Genomic DNA, 20,780 nt, shown 5'->3' with positions numbered 1-20,780 from the left:
ATTGCATTTTTGTTAGTATATATAGTAAGATGAAAACATCATGAAAACAGAGAGCTAATAACTGAAGTAGAGTCGTTGAAGGCTCAGTTTAATGAAAGTAATTTTGCAGCCGCTCAATTGGAAGATCAACTTTCATCGCTTGCAGCTGCAAAAAAGTTTCTTGAGGAAGAAAACAACTTTAAGACATATGATAATATCTCTTATAAATGATAGTAATATATGGTTCATTGGCAGTGGATCTTTAAGACATATGACAAGGGAGCATGAACTTAATACAAGTTTGATGGAAAGAACATTAGCATAATAGGTAACGCTTGGAGACAACAACGACTATGCAGTCAAAGGAATTGGGAAAACATCCATTGAGATGGGAATACATGAAAATGTTCACTTGACCAACATACTCTATCAAGTTGAAATGCACCTCTTAGTGTAGTATGAAGGAAATCTTATCACTCTCATATCATTATGTCTTCAATGACATGTATGGTTAAAAACACTAAAAGTCATTCCATGTGTTTTCTCTAAGTGTTTTGCTGCCTTTCACAACATAGGCAAGATGTTGTCTTTCCACATGCTGGTTGTCGCACTTTATTCATATGATCATTATAGTGGTTTTAAGGGCCTATATTTGTGTTTATGAGTTTTCCAAACCATATAAACATTTGTCACACTCATTCAAAAAGTTTTGAACGTTGTAGTGCAAGTTTCATCATGGTCGTCATAAAGTCTGTATTAGGTGTCGCACTTGCCGTAACTGAAAGTGTTGTTCATGTCTCATGGGTGATCCATGCTTCTGAGGCATCAAGTATTATAACTATTAGGACACAGTCAAACCTTCATTACTTCACCTATGAGTCTCACTAGTCCAACACTTAGCCTTTTTTGAAGAAGCCCCCCGACCCTTGAGCTTGGCTTCATCGAGTCTACCTAGACTGCACATTGTGTAGTTCTAGTCAACAGGCTATGATCTTGACCCCTGGATATGCGAAATGCACATTTCTTGTTCCCCAGGACCGGTGCATTGTGCAATTATTCAACCTAATTCCCATCATTCCCTTCCAGAATTGTGTAATATTTTTAGTCAACCTAGGCCAAACTACACATTGCGCAAACACAAGAAACGAGTTGCTTCCCTGAGCCTCTAAACTGCAAAATCCCCTAGGGTAGTAGTCTCCCTTCAGTCTTAGATCTAAGTAGAGGCTTCTTACAGTGGTCACTCCCTCAACCTCACCCAGTGTCTCCGAAAACTATGCAAAAATTAGTCAGCCTTCCCTTCCAGAACTATGAAGAAGTTGTCTTCAGTGGTCCTCCCCTCATCCCGACCCACTATTTCCTAGAATTGCATAAAAATCTTCCATAGTGACTCCTCCTTTAGTCAGACACTCATCTCCAAAAGTATGTAGAAGATAGCCTTTGAGCCCAGCCTAGACTGTGCAATGCATATTTCTAGGCCTCAAGCCCTAGCCCTGGCTGTTGGGGCTGTGCAATGCATAGTCGTTGAGCCTCTCTTTCTAACCTGCAACTCAATTTCGGCTCAGTATTTGAAGCTGGATGCACCATCTTTGGCTAGGAATTTTTTGAGTTGATGTCATCTCATAATGAGTAAATTGTAGATACATGTACTTTGTCACGATGGGGTGATGGGGAAGGAGATGAAGGAGGAAGGCATGCAAAAGACACTTTTTCATGTGAGCAAGCAAGATGATCTTCGAAGGAAAGGCAAAGGGACACCAATTTGTGATCACCACTCAAGACTTGAGATCATTGGGGATTCATGTTACCAAGCCATGGGGGCTGGAAGACAAAAGCACTCTCAAGAAGACATCACTCACAACAATAGTAGTGGCCTGACACGACCACATCATCCAAGTAGTTCATATCAACAGTTCCATGCCATATCTATTCATGAGTTTTCATATGCCACATCATCATTGTGGACCATGTATATTGTATTCATTGTAAAATGGAAGTCCAAAGGACACATATGTAATATGGAGAGTCATGTAAGCTAAAAAGTCATGGGAAGTTGAATAGTCATGAGGGTAGTCAAAGAGTCACAAAGGGGAAGCATTACCCCTTGGTTATATATACCCCCTCATTGTATAAGAAATGGACTTTTGACCTTGGCTCCTGCCACAAGGCATTAGAGAGATTAACTAGTTCTTTAAGGAGCAAGGAGTGGCTCCAATGTCCCACTATTGGGGCTAGCGATGTACATTGTAAATATGTGTCTTGGAACTTTTTCTTAATAAAATAATTCTTTTAAGGCCAACACATTCTTCATGCATGGACTATGAATGTTTGTAAGACTATTATGTGGGCAATTGTATTTCATGTTTGGTTTCACATGTACTAAGATAGTTGAACTATTTCGATTATTTTAGTGCTTATCTTATTGAGAATGTGCTACAATGGTTTTTATTGTTTTCCTATCCTTGTGGTTTATTCTACGGGATACTAGACAAATCGTCCTTATTTTTTGGTTGTAATGATCGTCGCATCCATTGTGCTCTATTCTGCTAGAAGTTAGATGGATCCTTTTGGTTTATGTGTGTCTCTTCCTGGGTGGTACTATTACCTCTCACTTAGAGGCTCACTTTTCTCCTCCCTTTGCAGTAGAAGAACCTTGACACAGTTGAAAATTCACAATCACCAAGAACACCTCCCTTTCTTTTCAAAGACAACATTGCATCACTCTCCCGTGCCTACAACTAGAGCCAAGGGAAATATTTAAGGATTTGAAAATTGCGCCTTTATACGAAATGGGACACCAACACCAAACGGTGTGAGGTCTGATTGGGACTTCATATTGGGGAGATCCCCTTGCTTGAAAAATTTCCAGCACCATCCACAAAATGGCGCTAGGAGGAGGGCTAAACAACAGGTTGTTCCCATTGAGTTTGATATGAATCTCTTATTTAAAATGGTTGTTCCCCAAATCATAATCCTGAGATGTTTTTATAAAGAGCTTAATTGTACCATCCTTTCGAAAGTTGAATAACTTGTCTGAATTTAAGTTTGATGGTGAGGGTGAACCAACTTTTCTTAAACATCTGTTTCAAGTTGTCCCTCTTTGCATTTCCAATAGAGTACATTGCAAACATGTCATGGCTAGATTACTCACCCTCACATTCAAAGGTTGTGTTAATAAATGGTTTCATACACTACCAATTTCTTCTATCCATCCATTTGACCAACTTGCCAAGGAGTTTCATAAAGCCTTTGATAAGTATGACTATTGAAATGTTTGTGAGATTCATTCAACTTTGTTATGAAATTCCTGAAAAAATGTATGAATTAAGATCGCTTACTACAAGACTTTGAGTGTTTGGTTCTTATCTCGTTACACGGTGAACCCGAACCCCCTAATTTTTTTATTCCCCCAACTCTTGTGAATCATGAGACACCTCAAATTTCAAAGGAGGAGCTTATCGCCTCTTTTGTACTTTTTACTCCTCCTTTTCCAGTTTTGATAGGGGTTCCTCTCTGCGATAAACATGAAAATCAAATTCCCAATCCATATTCTCATTCTTCTTCCATTTATCATGACCGAGATTCAATGGAGGAAATTCCCAAATCGCTTGTGAGGCCTATGTCGAATATTAATTCCTATGTTCTATAAGATGATGTCACTGTTCGTAATTGCAATCTCGAATGTGATATGGATTTATTCTATCCTCTACCATATATGGGTCATGACTCTTTGTACCATGATCCACTTTGCAAATATGTTCCACCATCTATTCTTTCACACCCTATTGATTTTTGTGTTACTAGTTCAAATTGTGATCAAGTACAAGGAAGTCACTCTACACAGGTAGAGGTGCAGGAAGGTGAAGTTGCTTTGAATCTTTCTTACATTTTTCAAGATCCTCAATGTCAAGATGATGCACTTCCATTCTTAGATGATTATCAATCTACCAATCTCAGTAGTAAATCAAATGCTCAATTCTTTCAATCAACCCCAAGACTTTGGAAACAATCATTCCAATGACGATGACTCTATTGCCAAATGTCGTGGTGAATGCCCAAGCACATCATATGATCTTTTGGTTTCTCATGAATATTTTAATTCAGATCTAGAATCTGGTTCGGTCAAAGAAGATGTTCATATCGAAGCTTCCTCTTTGCCTCACTATCTCATGTGCTCTATCTCTTACAATGCATCTACTTGTGGCAGAGATACTCCATGCTATTCAATTTATTCATCTGATGAGTTATCCCCTCGGGTGACACAAGGTAGTGAGGTTTTCCACGATGAAATTGAAAATAGTCAAATCATAGAGTACCCTTCCCAACCCTCACCATCTCTTCTCCTGCATGAAGAAAACACTTCAAATCATCTTTCTCATGAGACCTCACTAATTAATTTATCTCTGAATATTTGTGATCAGAATAATCTTACCACTTGAGCAAATTTGGTTGTTGAACTTGAAAAATAAGGAAAAATTACTAACAGAGGTGGTTGTTACCTGATGAGAAATGGCTTTATTGAAACCAGTAACATCAACTATCCTCAAACCATGCATGATCTTATTCAAGCTTCAAAATATGATTCTACAATCTTTGGAAGTTCCGGGACCCACTAGGGAGTCGAGGCACTTCAACTTCTATTGATGGTTATGTCAGGATCTCGTGACTTTGGTAAACCCCCCAAACTAAGTCAAATCTGATTTCTCTCACACAATCCTTATTTTTACATGGTTTCATTAAGTGAAAATATGTTTCTCAAATATTTTTGGTATTTCAGATGAAATCTTTCAAACTCTCGAGATTTTACTTCTGATCGGACTCAAGAATATTTTACAGTTCATTCATCTTCATGAAAGTCTCTTGCAGCAAAATCGAGTTTGGAATGTGTACCTCTCATGGAATTTGATCATTCCTGATTGAAGGGATCATATCTATCATATGTATTTTGTGATAGCATATCTAATTTTGCATTATTTTTTACCTTCAACTCATCATGAGTAAATTGTAGATACATGTACTTGGTCATGATGGGGTGATGGGGAAGGAGATGTATGAGGAAAACATGCAAAAGACACTTTTTCACACGACCAAGCAAGATGCTCTTCCAAGGCAAGACAAAGGGACACCAATTTATGACCACCACTAAAGACTTGAGATCATTAGGGATTCATGTTACCAAGCCATGGGGGCTGGAAAACAAAATCACTCTCAAGAAGACATCACTCGCAACAACAATAGTGGCCTGAGATGGCCACGTCATCCAAGCAGTTCATATCAACAGTTCCATGTCATATCTATTCATGAGTTTTCATATGCCACATCATCATTGTGGACCATGTATATTGTATTCATTGTAAAATGGAAGTCCAAAGGACACATATGTAATATGGAGAGTCATGTAAGCTAAAAAGTCATGGGAAGTTGAATAGTCATGAGGGTGCTCAAAGAGTCACAAAGGGGAAGCATTACCCCTTGGTTATATATACCCCCTCATTGTATAAGAAATGGACTTTTGACCTTGGCTCTTGCCGCAAGGCATTAGAGAGATCAACTAGTTCTTTGAGGAGCAAGGAGTGGCTCTAATGTCCCACTATTGGGGCTAGTGATGTACATTGTAAACATGTGTCCTGGAATTTTTTCTTAATAAAATAAGTTTTTTAAGGCCAACACATTCTTCATGCATGGACTATGAATGTTTGTAAGAGTATTATGTGGACATTTGTATTTGATGTTTGGTTTCACATGTACTAAGACAGTTTCGATTATTTTAGTTCTTATCTTATTGAGAATGTGGTACAATGGTTTTTATTGTTGTCCTATCCTTGTGGTCTATTCTACGAGATATTAGACAAATCTTTCCTTATTTTTTGGTTTTAATGACCGTCACATCCATTGTGCTCTATTCTGTTATATGTTAGACAGATCCTTTTGGTTTATGTGTGTCTCTTCCTCGGTGGTACTATTACCTCTCACATAGAGGCTCACTTTTCTCCCCACTTTGCAGTAGAAGAACCTTGACACAGTTGCAAATTCACAATCACCAGGCACACCTCCCTTTCTTTTCAAAGACACCATTGCATAACTCTCTCATGTTGACAACTAGAGCCAAGGGAAATATTTAAGGATTTGAAAAATATGCCTTTATACCAAATGGGACACCAACACTAAATGGTGTGAGGTCTGATTGGGACTTCATATTGGGGAGATCCCCTTGGTTGAAAAATTTCCAGCACCATCCACAAAATGGTGCTAGGAGGAGGGCTAAACGACACGTTGTTCCCATTGAGTCTGGTTTGAATCTCTTATTTAAAATGGCTCTTCCCCAAATCATAATCCCGAGATGTTTTTATAAAGAGCTTAATTGTACCATCCTTGCGAAAGTTATTCAGAGCTTGTCTAAATTTAAGTTTGATGGTGAGGGTGAACCAACTTTTCTTAAACATCTATTTCAAGTTGTCCCTCTTTGCATTTCCAATAGAATACATTGCAAACATGTCATGGCTAGATTACTCACCATCACATTCAAAGGTTGTGTTAATAAATGGTTTCATACACTACCCATTTCTTCTATCCATTCATTCGACCAGCTTGCCAAGGAGTTTCATAAAGCCTTCGATAAGTATGACTATTGAAATGTTTGAGATTGATTCATTCACCTTTGTTATGAAATTCCTGAAAAAATGTATGAATTAGGATTTCCTACTACAAGAGTTTGAGTGTTTAATTCTTATCTCGTTACACGGTGAACCCGAACCACCTGAATTTTTTATTCCCCCAACTCTTGCGAATCATGAGACACCTCCAATTTCAGAGGAGGAGCTTACTACCCCTTTTGATCTTTTTCCTCCTCCCTTTCCAGTTTTGATAGGGGTTCCTCTCTGTGATAAATATGAAAATCAAAGTCCCAATCCATATTCTCATTCTTATTCCATTTCTCATGACCCAGATTCAATGGAGGAAATTCCGAAATGGCTTGTGAGGCCTATGTCGAATATTAACTCCTATGTTCTGTAAGATGATGTCACTGTTTGTAATTGCAATCTCGAATGTGATATGGATTTCTGCTATCCTCTACCATCTATAGGTCATGAGTCTTTGTACCATGATCCACTTGGGAAATATGTTCCACCATCTATTCTTTCACACCCTACTGATTTTCGTGTTACTAGTTCAAATTGTGATCAAGTATAAGGAAGTCACTGTACACAGGTAGAGGTGCAGGAAGGTGAAGGTGCTTTGAATCTTTCTTACATTTTTCAAGATACTCAATGTCAAGATGATGCACTTCCATTATTAGATGATTATCAATCTACCAATCTCGGTAGTAAATCAAATGCAATCAATTCTTTCAATCAACCCCAAGCCTTGGGAAACAATCATTCCAATGATGATGACTCTATTGCCATATGTCGTGGTGAATGCCTAAGCACATCATATGATCTTTCGGTTTCTCACGAAGATTTTAATTCAGATCTAGAATCTGGTTCCATCAAAGAAGATGTTCATATTGAAGCTTCCTCTTTGCCTCACTATCTCATGTGCCCCATCTCTTATAACGCATCTACTTGTGGCATAGATACTCCATGCTATTCAGTTTATTCATCTAGTGAGTTATCCCCTCGGCTGACACAAGGTAGTCAGGTTGTCCATGATGAAATTGAAAATATTCAAATCATAGAGTACCCTTCCCAGCCTCACCATCTCTTCTTCTGCATGAAGAAAACATTTCAAATCATATTTCTCATGAGATCTTAGTGATTCATTTATCTCTAAATTTGCGATCATAATAATATTACGACTTGAGAAAATTTGGTTGTTGAAGTTGAAAAATATAGTAAAATTACTAACAGAGATGGTTGTTACCTAATGAGAAATGGCTTTATTGAAACCAGTAACATCAACTATCCTCAAACCATGCATGAACTTATTCAAGCTTCAAAATGTGATTCTACAATCTTTGGAAGTTTCGAGACCCACTAGGGAGTCAAGGCACTTCAACTTCTATCAATGGTTATGTCAGGATAGTGTGACTCTGGTAAACCCCCCGAACTAAGTCAAACATGATTTCTCTCACACAATCCTTCTTTTTACACATGGTTTCATTCAGTGAAAATATGTTTCTCGAATATGTTTAGTATTTTAGATGTAATATTTCAAACTCTAGAGATTTTACTTCTGATCAGACTCAAGAATATTTTACAGTTCATTCATCTTCATGCAAGTCTCTTGTAGCAAAATTAGGTTTGGCATGTGTACCTCTCATGGACGTTGATCATTCCTTATTGAAGGGATCATATCTATGATCTATTTTTTGTGATAACATATCTAATTTTGCATTGATTTTTTACCTTCAACTCATCATGAGTAAATTGCAGATACATGTATTTTGTCACGATGGGGTGATGGGGAAGGAGATGAAGGAGGAAAACATGCAAAAGACACTTTTTCATGCGAGCAAGCAAGATGATCTTCCAAGGCAAGACAAAGGGACACCAAATTGTGACCACCACTGAAGGCTTGAGATCATTGGGGATTCATGTTACCAAGCGATGGGGGCTGGAAGACAAAAGCACTCTCAAGAAGACATCACTCACAACAACAGTAGTGGCCTGACATGGCCACATCATCCAAGCAATTCATATTAACAGTTCCATGTCATATCTATTCATGAGTTTTCATATGCCACATCATCATTGTGGACCATGTATATTGTACTCATTGTAAAATGGAAGTCCAAAGGACACATATGTAATATGGAGAGTCATGTAAGCTGAAAATTCATGGGAAGTTGAATAGTAATTAGGGTAGTCAAAGAGTCACAAAGGGAAATAATTACCCCTTGGTTATATATACCCCCTCATTGTATAAGAAATGGACTTTTGACCTTGGCTCCTGCTGCAAGGCATTAGAGAGATCAACTAGTTCTTTGAGGAGCAAGGAGTGGCTCCAATGTCCCACTATTGGGGCTAGCGATGTACATTGTAAGAATGTGTCTTGGAACTTTTTCATAATAAAATAATTCTTTTAAGGCCAACACATTCTTCATGCATGGACTATGAATGTTTGTAAGACTATTATGTGGAAATTTGTATTTCATGTTTGGTTTCACATGTACTAAGATAGTTGAACTATTTCGATTATTGTAGTGCTTAACTTATTGAGAATGTGGTACAATGGTTTTTATTGTTGTCCTATCCTTGTGGTCTATTCTACGGGATACTAGACAAATCTTTCCTTATTTTTTGCTTGTAATGACCATCTCACCCATTATGCTCTATTCTACTAGATGTTAGACGGATCCTTTTGGTTTATGTGTGTCTCTTCTTGGATGGTACTATTACCTCCCACTTAGAGGCACACTTTTCTTCCCCCTTTGCAATAGAAGAACCTTGACACAGTTGCAAATTCACAATCACTAGGCACACCTCCCTTTCTTTTCAAAGGCACCATTGCATCACTCTCCCGTGATGACAACTAGAGCCAAGGGAAATATTTAAGGATTTGAAAATTGCACCTTTATACCAAATGGGACACCAACACCAAATTTTGTGAGGTCTAATTGGGACTTCATATTGGGGAGATCCCCTTAGTTGAAAAATTTCCAGCACCATCCACAAAATGGCCCGAGGAGGAGGGCTAAACAATAGGTTTTTCCAATTGGGTCTAGTTTGAATCTCTTATTTAAAATAGCTCTTCCCAAAATCATAATCCCGAGATGTTTTGATAAAGAGCTTAATTGTACCATCCCTGCGAAAGTTATTCATAACTTGTCTGAATTTAAGTTTGATGGTGAGGGTGAACCAACTTTTATTATACATATGTTTCAAGTTGTCCCTCTTTGCATTTCCAACAGAATACATTTCAAGCATGTCATGGCTAAATTACTCACCCTCACATTCAAAGGTTGTGTTAATAAATGGTTTCATACACTACCCATTTCTTCTATCCATCCATTCGACCAGCTTGCCAAGGAGTTTCATAAAGCCTTCGATAAGTATGACTATTGAAATGTTTGCGATCGATTCATTCACCTTTTTTATGAAATTCCTGAAAAAACATATGAATTAGGATTTCCTACTACAAGAGTTTGAGTGTTTGGTTCTTATCTCGTTACACGGTGAACCCGAAGCCCCTAATTTTTTTATTCCCCCAACTCTAGCAAATCATGAGACGCCTCAAATTTCAGAGGAGGAGCTTACTGCCCCTTTTGTTCTTTTTCCTCCTCCTTTTCTAGTTTTGATAGCGGTTCCTCCCTATGATAAATATGAAAATCAAATTCGCAATCCATATTCTCATTCTTCTTCCATTTCTCATGACCTAGACTCAATGGAGGAAATTCCCAAATGGCTGTGAGGCCTATGTCGAATATTAACTCCTATGTTCTGTAAGATGATGTCACTATTCGTAACTATAATCTCGAATGTGATATTTATTTCTTCTATCCTCTTCCATCTATAGGTCATGACTCTTTGTACCATGATCCACTTGGGAAATATGTTCCACCATCTATTCTTTCACACCCTCTTGATTTTTGTGTTACTAGTTCAAACTGTGATCAAGTAAAAGGAAGTCACTCTACACAGTTAGAGGTGCAGGAAGGTGAAGTTGCTTTGAATCTTTCTTACATTTTTCAAGATTCTCAATGTCAAGATGATGCACTTCCATTGTTGGATGATTATCAATCTGCCAATCTCGGTAGTAAATCAAATGCAATCAATTCTTTCAATCAACCCCAAGACTTTGGAAACAATCATTCCAATGATGATGATTCTATTGCCATATATCGTGGTGAATGCCCAAGCACATCATATGATATTTCGGTTTCTCATGAAGATTTTAATCTAGTTTGGTCAAAGAAGATGTTCATATCGAAGCTTCCTCTTTGCCTCACTATCTTATGTGCCCTGTCTCTTACAATGCATCTACTTATGGCAGAGATACTCCATGCTATTCAATTTATTCATCTGATGAGTTATCCCCTCGGTTGACACAAGGTAGTCAGGTTGTCCATGATGAAATTGAAAATAGTCAAATCATAGAGTACCCTTCCCAGCCCTCACCATCTCTTCTCCTGCATGAATCATCTTTCTCATGAGATATCACTGATTCATTTATCTCTGAATTTTCATTCAGAATAATCTTACGACTTGAGAAAATTTGGTTGTTGAAGTTGAAAAATATGGTAAAATTACTAACAGAGATGGCTTTTACCTGATGAGAAATGGCTTTATTGAAACAAGTAACATCAACTATCCTCAAACCATGCATGAACTTATTCAAGCTTTAAAATGTGATTCTACAATCTTTGGAAGTTCTGGGATGCACTAGGGAATCGAGGCACTTCAACTTCTATCGATGGTTATGTCAGGATCTCACGACTCTGGTAAACCCCCTGAACTATGTCAAATCTAATTTCTCTCACACAATCCTTCTTTTTACATGGTTTCATTTAGTGAAAATATGTTTCTCGAATATGTTTGGTATTTCAGATGTAATATTTCAAAATATCGAGATTTTACTTCTGATCGGACTCAAGAATATTATATAGTTCATTAATCTTCATGAAAGTATCTTGCAGCAAAATCGGGTTTGGAATGTGTAACTCTCATGGAAGTTGATCATTCCTGATTGAAGGGATCATATCTATCATATGTATTTTGTGATGAGAATATCCTAGCTTTCCATGTGAATATCATATCTCGAATCTTATCCTTCATTGCATGTGAAACCCTCTTGAGTGTGAATGTATGCACGAGTTATTGTGCAAATCAATCTCCTTTATGTTCATTCCATCCTAACTAGTTTCATGTGCCTGTTGTACTAACATCCCTTCCCACTTCTCTCGATGATTACAATGCTATTGCAATGTGCTACCAGTTATGAACAAATGCACTGCCATATTCATCACAAAAAGAAGATGATTCTATCTTTCGAAACATTCACAAAACTGTTCAAATTGATTTATCTTTGTTGATGGCAAAATAGGAATCTGATGCTTCAATGAGATCATCTGATCACTCCTCTATCCTTGATGACTGTCATTCAACTTATCATTCTCCCATAAGAACATCTAAGGAGAGTGGTTTTACATCTCTTGACCTTAATCGTTTAATATCTCACTGTTCAAATTTGTGTCAAATAGTTGAAACACTTCAACCTTCATTGATAGTTATGTCGAGTCCTCACTATCTCGACGTGACTGTTAAAAATGATAAGATATCTTTTCCCCTACAAGATTCTCATCAAAATCCCATGCTTCTAATTGAAAATGCATCTTTTTAAAGATTTGAAGAGGGTTGCCACAAATTGTATGATCCAATTGCTGAATGGTTAGAGCAATCTTGCTTGGCAGATTCTGTCATGAACAAAAAGTTTTGATCTTCCCTCGCGCTTACTAAATATTTTAGTGTAGATGGGGACACATAAAAAATAAGCTTCCAAGGTTTTTTGAAAGACAATATTCATTGGAAACATAAGAATGTGAATTGGATGAAAGTTGTGGTTGTGACACATCTTTTTGCCCATAAGAAAGAACTTCGAAATTTTGAGCAAGTTATTCCAGATCTCATATTTTTTGTGGCAAATTACTTTGTATCTGTTCCAATTGTTCATATATTTGTGGATGCAAGTCAGGAACAATTATGTTGTCTTCACTTGAAATTTCAATACATGTGACCTCGACCTTCTAGCTATTAGGTTAGGAGTAGGATTAGCTGCATCCCGATTTTCCCTTTCTTGCACTCATTCCTTGTAGTTTTTCCTTTTTTTTTTTCTTGATCCATTTTGTTTTATTTTCTCCTATTTTTGTTCCCTTTTTTGTGCATTTTATTTTTCTCACCTTGTTTTTTTTTTGTTGAGTTTATCCTTTCTTTTTCATCATGCAAATAAGTGTTGTTCTTGGACCTATTTTGGCTTCTTTGTATCTGTGTGGCCGAATTATAAAGAGTCTTCTGACATTGGAACATTTGGTTAAACCTCCAACCATACTTCTTTGTGTTGGCTTTGTCTTTTGGTCGATGAAGTTCTGACAGAAAATGTGATTCGTTTGTAAGGAGAGTTTTGGTCCAACCATGAACCTGTGTCTATCTATGAAACCTTATACCTATAGTCAATTCTTATATATGTTCTTCATGCTTATCCAACTAGTATAGAAGGAGAAAGGGAAAATCTAAATGAGAAAAACTAAATGAGAGGTCTTTATACACTTCTCTGAAGGAACAACCTCTTCTACTCTCAATAAGTCAGGATCCCTCTTTTTCACAGAATGAATAAATGCCAATGCACATTCCTCTTTTAAAAATAAATAAATAAAGGTGAAAGAAGAGAAAGGCTTCCTGCATAGAGAGGTGAAGCAAGCAACTCCGTTGGGGTACTATCCAAGCTCTATGGTAGCGGAGACATGTTTTTGTTCCTGCATGACTCCGCTAGGGTACTGTATAGGCTTGCTGGAAGAGGAGAAACACCAGAGATGAAACACTATGATATTTCCAAACTACATGTTCTGTTCAACCAATAAAGTACAAAGGATACCATGTCTAGTCATGGGGTTAGTGGAAAAGGCCAAATTTATCTACACAATGAATCAATGCTCCCCGAAGAACCAAGGCCCCGCATGAAAGAGTTAACCAAAACAGAGAAGCTAGATTTTATCAGTGTGTCTCCAAGTGTTGTAGCAGCTGCAACACCCTCCAAATTTTGGCCTACACTAAAATTTTGGAGCCTACTATGGATCTTGTTATTGGTCGTTCCTGAGTCATTTATTGGTCAACTCATGATTTCAAGATCCCTTCCTTGATCTCAAGTGTTGTTGACACTTTTAACTTTATATAGCAAGTGTCATCTTCGGGCACGAGAATTATCGTTTATCATGCAAAAGGGAGTTTTGGTTTTCTTCAAGGGGGAATCTTGGTTAAAATGAGTTGTTCTCATCATATAGACATGTTTCTCACTCACTTCCAAATTTTCATGCACTATTACACAAGTGTCAACATTATCATCACAAAGTCTATCTTCGGTGTTGTACTTGTTGTAAGTTGCCACAAAGATTGTTGCACCAAGGGACGTATGTTTTCATATGTTCTGGAAGATCTACGTTGTGTCACAAAGTGTCCATGTGTGAGGTCACAATCAAGTTTTGTCACTATTCACATTGGTTCCACTGAACCCACACTTAGCGAAATTCTGGAGGATTCCTAGCAACCTAGCCTCATCAAACCCTCCTAAACTATGCACTTCAAATATTCAACCCCAAAGCTTTTCCCTTGGCTAGTGGAATTGCACAATTCACAAAAGTCAAACCTCCCTTGGTAACCAAAAATGTGCAAATGCTTCTCACAATGTCTTTTCCCTCAGCCAAACCTCACTACCTCTTGAAACTATGGAGTTTTTGCTTCGAGGGCCCCATCCCGTAGCTTCCACTACCTGCTTGAACTATGGAATTTTTTCCCTCAGTGAGCATTGTGTAATCTTATCCGTCAATCCAGCCCAGTCACTAATCCTTCCCCCTTTACCTATTACTGGTTCTGGCTCAATCAATGGATTACCACACATAATCTTAGACTAGGGGTTTATCAGATTGATGTCGTATTGTCATGAGAGGATTACAGATACAGGAAGTATACTATGCTATGGAAATATGATAAAGAAGGATATGAATAATGATGTTATGCTAGATGACACTGGATGATCTAAGGATAAAATATAATCATCAGATAAGAAGACCAATTATCCCTGGGGTATGATAGAATATACGAGATTAGGAATGCATGAATACTCCACCTAATTCGCATCGCTTTGGAGGGTAGGTACTAAGAACAAAGCACATCTTTCATGAATTTGAAATGCACCTCTTAGTGTAGTTTGAAGAACAAATTATCATTGTCATATCATTTTGTATTCAATGACATGTATGGTCACAAACACTAAATGTCATTCCATGTGTTTTCTCTAAGCGTTTTTCTCCCTTTCGCAAGATAGGACAAATGTTGTCTTTCTGCATGTTGGCTATCACACTATATGCATAAGCTCATTTTGGTGGTTTCAAGGTAAAATCTTTGTGTTTATGAGTTTTCCTAACCATATAAACATTTGTTGCACTCATTCAAAAAGTTTTGAGTGTTTTCACACAAGTGTCATCACAATTGTCATAAAGTATATCTTAGGTGTCACACTTGTTGTAACTCGTCATGAAGCGTGCACACACAAGTGGAAGCATTGTTCATGTGTCATGGTTAAACAATGTTGTTGATTCATTAAGTATTCTAAGTGTTAGGACATAGAAAAATCTTGATCACTTCACTTGTTAATCTCACTGGTCAGCCACTTAGCCTTTTCTGAAGAAGCCCCACGACCCTTCAACTTGGCTTCACCCAGCTTGCCTCAAATGCGCATTGCGTAGTTCTGGTCAACAGGTTGTGACATTAACCCTGAATCTATGCAATGTGCAGTTACTGTCCCCCAAGACTGCTACATTGCACAATTCTTGAGCCCAAGACCCAACCTTCCCTTCCATAATTGTGAAATATTTTCAATCAGCCTGAACCAAAATGCACATTGTGCAAGCACAAGAAACAAGATGCCTCCTTGTGTATCTGAGCTATGCAATCCTATAGGGGACTAGTCTCCCTTCAGTATTATAACTACGCAAAGGCTTCTTATAGTGGTGACTCTCTCAACCTCATCCACTATCTCCCAAAACTGCGTAGAAATTAGTCAGCCTTCCCCTCCAAAACTGCGCAGAAGCTATCTTCAGTTGTCCTCCCCTCATCCGGACCCACTGTCTCCTAAAACTATGCATAAATATTCCACAGTGGCCCCTCCACTTGGAATCCATCACCTCCAAAACTATGCAAAATACAACCTCTGAGCCCAGTTTGAACTGCACATTGCACAGTTCCAGGCCTCAAGCCTTAGCCCTGGTTGCTAGGATTGCATAGCGTAGTCACTGAGCCTCTCTCTCTTACCTGCAATTGAATTCCACCTTAGTCTTTCAAGTTGGGTGCACCATATTAGGCTAGGAAGTTTTCAGGCTGATGTCGTCTCATCATGAGTAAATTCCAGATATAGGTACTTTGTCGCGATGTCATGATGAGGAAAGAGATGAAGGAGGAAGACATGTAAAAGAAACTCTTTCAATCGAGAAAGCAAGTTGATCTTCCAAGGCGGGACAAAGGGACACCAATTCGTGACCACCACTCAAGACTTGATATCATTGACTATTCATATTACCAAGCCATGGGGGGGTAGAAGACAAAATCATTCTCAGGAGGACATCAATCATAGCAATAAAAGTGGCCTGACACTACCACAACATCCAAGCAGTTCATATCAGTAGTGCCATGTGATCTCTCATCATGAGTTTTCATATACCACATCATCATTGTGATCCATGTATATTGTATTCATTATAAAGTAGAAGTCCAAAGGACACATATGTAATATGGAAAGTCACATAATTTGAAAAGTCATGGGAAGTTGAACAATCATGAGGGTAGTCATAGAGTCACAAAGGGGAAGCATTACCCCTTGGTTATATATACCCCATCAATGTATGAGCATTGGAATTTTGACCTTGGCTCCTCCTGTAAGGCATTAGAGAGATCAACTAGTTCTTTAGGGAGAAAGGAGTGGCTCCAATGTCCCACTATTGGGGCTAGTGATTTACATTGTAAACATGCGTCTTCAAACTTTTGCTTAATAACATAATCCTTTTAAGGCTAGCATGTTCTTCATGCATGGACTATGAATGTTTGTAAGACTGTTTGTATTTCATGTTTTCTTTCACATGTAATAAGATAGTTGAACTAAATTGGTTATTTTAGTGCTTATATTATTGAGAATGTTTTGTAATGGTTGTTATTCTTGTCCCATCCTTGTGGACTATTCCCTGGGATACTAGACAAATATTTCCTTGTTTGTTGGTTGTAACGACTGTCGCATCTGTTGTGGACTATTCAGTTGGATGTTAGATGAAGGCTTCTGGTTCATGTGTGTCTCTTCCTGGGTGGTACTATTGCTTCTCACTTAGAGACTCACTTTTCTCCCCCCTTTGCAATTGGTTGCAACTGGACACTCACCAAGAACACCTCCCTTGCTTTTCAAAGACACCATTGCATCACTCTCCTATGCTGACAGCTAGAGCTAAGGAAAATCTTTAAGGATTTGGCAACCATGCTTTTATATTGGATGGTACTCCTACATGAAACAGTGTGAGGTATGTTTGAGACATTATATTGGGGAGATCTCCTTGGTTGATGGATTTCTAGCACAATCAACAAGCTTTCATTCATGGGAGAGACTATTTAGTTTTTGTGGGTGCTACGATCCAACAACAATAATTTTGACCTTTGTACAACCTAAACATCAATTCACATAGCTCCCAAGTGAGCATACCACATGACTCTCAATGTAATAAAAAATCAACCAGTGTTGCAAAACTCTTGTAGACAATTAACACAACTCTAACGACTGACACACTATGCAACTCCTTTTCTTCCAGAAAGCATGAAAATCAATATATGAACTCTTCTCTCAGACAAAAATGATGGCACAGACCATAGAGACTACAACTAAAAACCCGCACACACATAAACTAAAATGAACACACAATCAATGAATACAAAATATCAGAAATAATTCATTAAAGAAATAAGATATTCACAAAAGAACTATTGGCATGATAATTGTCCTCTCATTCCTCTTCTCTTTCACACACACCCCTTTACATGACTCTTTGATTTATACAAATGGATCTAAACGGAAAGTAGGTTCTAGATCCTAAACAAACTCCTACATTGTCTCTTTAGATCCTCCCATGATCCATAAAACTCACCTAATCCCTTATCTCTAGATGAGATCTAACTAATTCTCAAATCTCTCTACTCTTCCAAACTACTCTTGAACTTTCTCCTAATTACAATTATTCTCATTTTCTTTTAAAACTATAGGAAAAATACATTAAATAATTAAATCCTAACTTAGGGAACTAACTCATTTAGTAAACATGATACCCTAGGTTATATGATCTTGCATCAGTAAATAATAGACATAATATATAAAATCATTGATTGGTTTGTTGGGTTTTCATTTTATCTATTAGATATTCTCTGCATTTTCATTTTATCTATATTAGCTTATTCTCATTAAATGAACAAAATGTAAAATAGTAAAACAATGATTAGTTTATTTTTATGAAATAAATAAAATGTAAAACAGTAAAACAATACTTGGCTTTTTACATAGTGTTTAATGTTTAATACATAAAAAAAGAATATAATTGAAAGTACTTTTACTCCGATCGGAATTTTTTTTGCCGGATTGGGGTGGGAAAACACTATTCACCCTAATCAATTAAAATATTTCATTTTTGTCCTTCTGGAAAATGAAAATATGACACGTGTCATAGGTTGATTTGAGGCCGCTTTGCGTACATGCCTCCCATTTAGTCATGGCCTTTGTCTGGTGCCTTTGTAGCATCGTCGCCTCTTCCTGACGCCTCTCCCCCCACAACCTCCCAACTCCCTCTTGCATAAAATCTTCTCTCTGCCCTTTGAAGACCTCAAGCCGATGACATTCCACAATGTCAGAGCAACATCAGGAGGAGGGGTGGTTTCGGTTGGTCATCGTCTTTTGGATCATTGTAGTTTCTTGCTACACTTCTTGAGAGCTCTGTGTAATATAACCTTTGACATCCAAGGATTTCCTTCCACGTTCAAAAGACAATATACCTGTGCACTTTTTTTGTAAGATTCACTAAGATTTTGTGTTATTCAACTTGTGCCTTGTGAGGGTTTTACTTTTTGTTCTAAGGTCATTTACACAAAAATTTATAAGCCTTGTCATTTGGCTTGCAGGTATTGTAAATTTTCCCTGAAGAGTTTTACCATTACAACTTTAATCTTTCTCTAGATTGCATAGAAAGAAAAGTTATATTTTCAATCATTCAAAATATGGCCATCGTGACTCCTAGTAGGGTAATTTTTCAAAACCTTACTACAATTAACCCTTTAGAACAATTATTAACTTGGACGACAATTTCACTAAGCACACCAGCTCATCACCAAGCACATTTTCTTGCACAACAATTTCATTATCCAGGCTAGACTTCAAGAGATTTCACTTCACCAAGCCTGGTCTTCCATCTTCCAACTCAATAGTACTGTTCTGATCATTGTAAGCCATGGCCATAGATTTTGTTGAAGAAAAAAATTGTACTCTTTTCTTGTTTTACCTTCTTGTCGAAAAAAATTTGTTTAGTGATCACCTCATCACCAAGTGAATTTTCTTTCACGACAATTTCATTATCCAGGCTAGAGTTGGAGACATTTCGCTTCACTAGGCCTGGACTTACATCTTCCAACTCAACTATACCATTCTGATCACTGTAAACCATGGCCAAAAATTTTGTAGAAGAAAAGAATTGTACTCTTTTCTTGTTTTACCTGCTTGTTGGAAAAAAAAATTTCAACGCTTAGCTCATCATCAAACACATTTTATTTCATGGCAATTTCATTATCCAGGGTAGACGTGGAGACATATCGCTTCACTAGGCCTAGTCTTCGATCTTCTAACTCAACAGTAGTGTTCTGATCACCTTTTTTTATATTTAGCACTTGCCACTTTCCTTAAGGATTCTAATTGTGGGTTAATGGTTGGATTTCACCCGTAAGTATGGTGTCCTCCTTTACGCTAAAAGAAACTTCCTTATGGCATATTTTCCATTCCTCACTCTAGTTCTTATGGGGGTTTATAATGAAACTAATCCTGTATTGTTTCCTTGGTGTAGGTATGCCTCCACGAGGGTTTGGATACATGCATACTGATATTATGTAGAAGAACTAAACTGCTCAAAATTTCTCGCTCTCTCTTAAATGTAGGTGTTCATACCATATTTTAAATTATTGATAGGGCCTACTTCAAGTTATTTTAAAGAATTAGTTAAGCTTCATGGATTCAAACCCGAACTGCACCAGGGCATGCCCATTTTCATTTTAAATGTTGTAATAATTCTATCTATTTTTTAGATTAAGGATCCATAGCCCACAGTGTGGCCCATAACAACATAACCGCTCAGATCCCTAGAGAAGATGACCTTGCACAGGCACTTATGGATGATGATGGCCTTGAGGAATATGATGAGTCGATCATTAGCTTAAGAAAACTCAACACCAATCTTCTTTTTGCACACAGAACATTTGGTAAAATTTATAAAGGTATGTACAATTGTGAGGATGTTGCAGTGAAGATCCTTGAGAGATCGGAGGATAATACAGAGAAAGCCCAAATCTTGGAGCAACAATTCACACAAAAAGTCTAGGATGATGGCCACTCTGAGGCATGAGAATGTGGTGAGATTCATAGGGGGTTGTAAGAAACCTATGGTTTGGTGTATTGGAGTATGCCAAGGGGGGTTCTGTGAGGCAGTCTCTGGCAAAGAGACAAAACCGCCCAGTGCCTTTAAAATTAGCAGTGAAGCAGGCATTGGATGTGGCAAGGGGCATGGAGTATCTGCAGAATATTGGGTTTATTCACAGGGATCTGAAGTTTGATAATCTGCTCATAGCTACAGACAAGTCTATCAAGATTGTGGATTTTGGGGTTGCTAGAATTGAAGTGTTGACAGAGAGCATGACTCCCAAAACTAGAACATGCCGTTGGGAGGGTTTATATGTTTTTTAGTGGTTTTTAAAAATAATTTTGAGGTGTTTGGGTTGCAGTGGAAAGTAGGTTGACCATATCATTTACACACTGTATGGAAAATTCACCGAGTTTCATATTGCTATCAAATTTATGCATAGTTAAGGAAA

General features: G+C 37.7%; 1 pseudogene; it reads left to right on the top strand.

Moving 5' to 3' along the window:
* The first annotated feature begins 714 nt into the window (after positions 1 to 714).
* On the top strand, positions 715 to 20,652 carry LOC149247613 (serine/threonine-protein kinase STY13 pseudogene; annotated as a pseudogene).
* The last annotated feature ends 128 nt before the right edge of the window (positions 20,653 to 20,780 follow it).

The sequence above is a fragment of the Pinus tabuliformis genome, chromosome 7 (assembly GCF_031772625.1).
Source record: "Pinus tabuliformis cultivar Carrire ecotype Pingquan chromosome 7, CPIR1, whole genome shotgun sequence".
Classification (NCBI taxonomy): Eukaryota; Viridiplantae; Streptophyta; class Pinopsida; order Pinales; family Pinaceae; genus Pinus; species Pinus tabuliformis.
The sequence above is the reverse complement of the archived record's forward strand: the minus strand, read 5'-3'. Positions and strand labels throughout refer to the sequence as shown.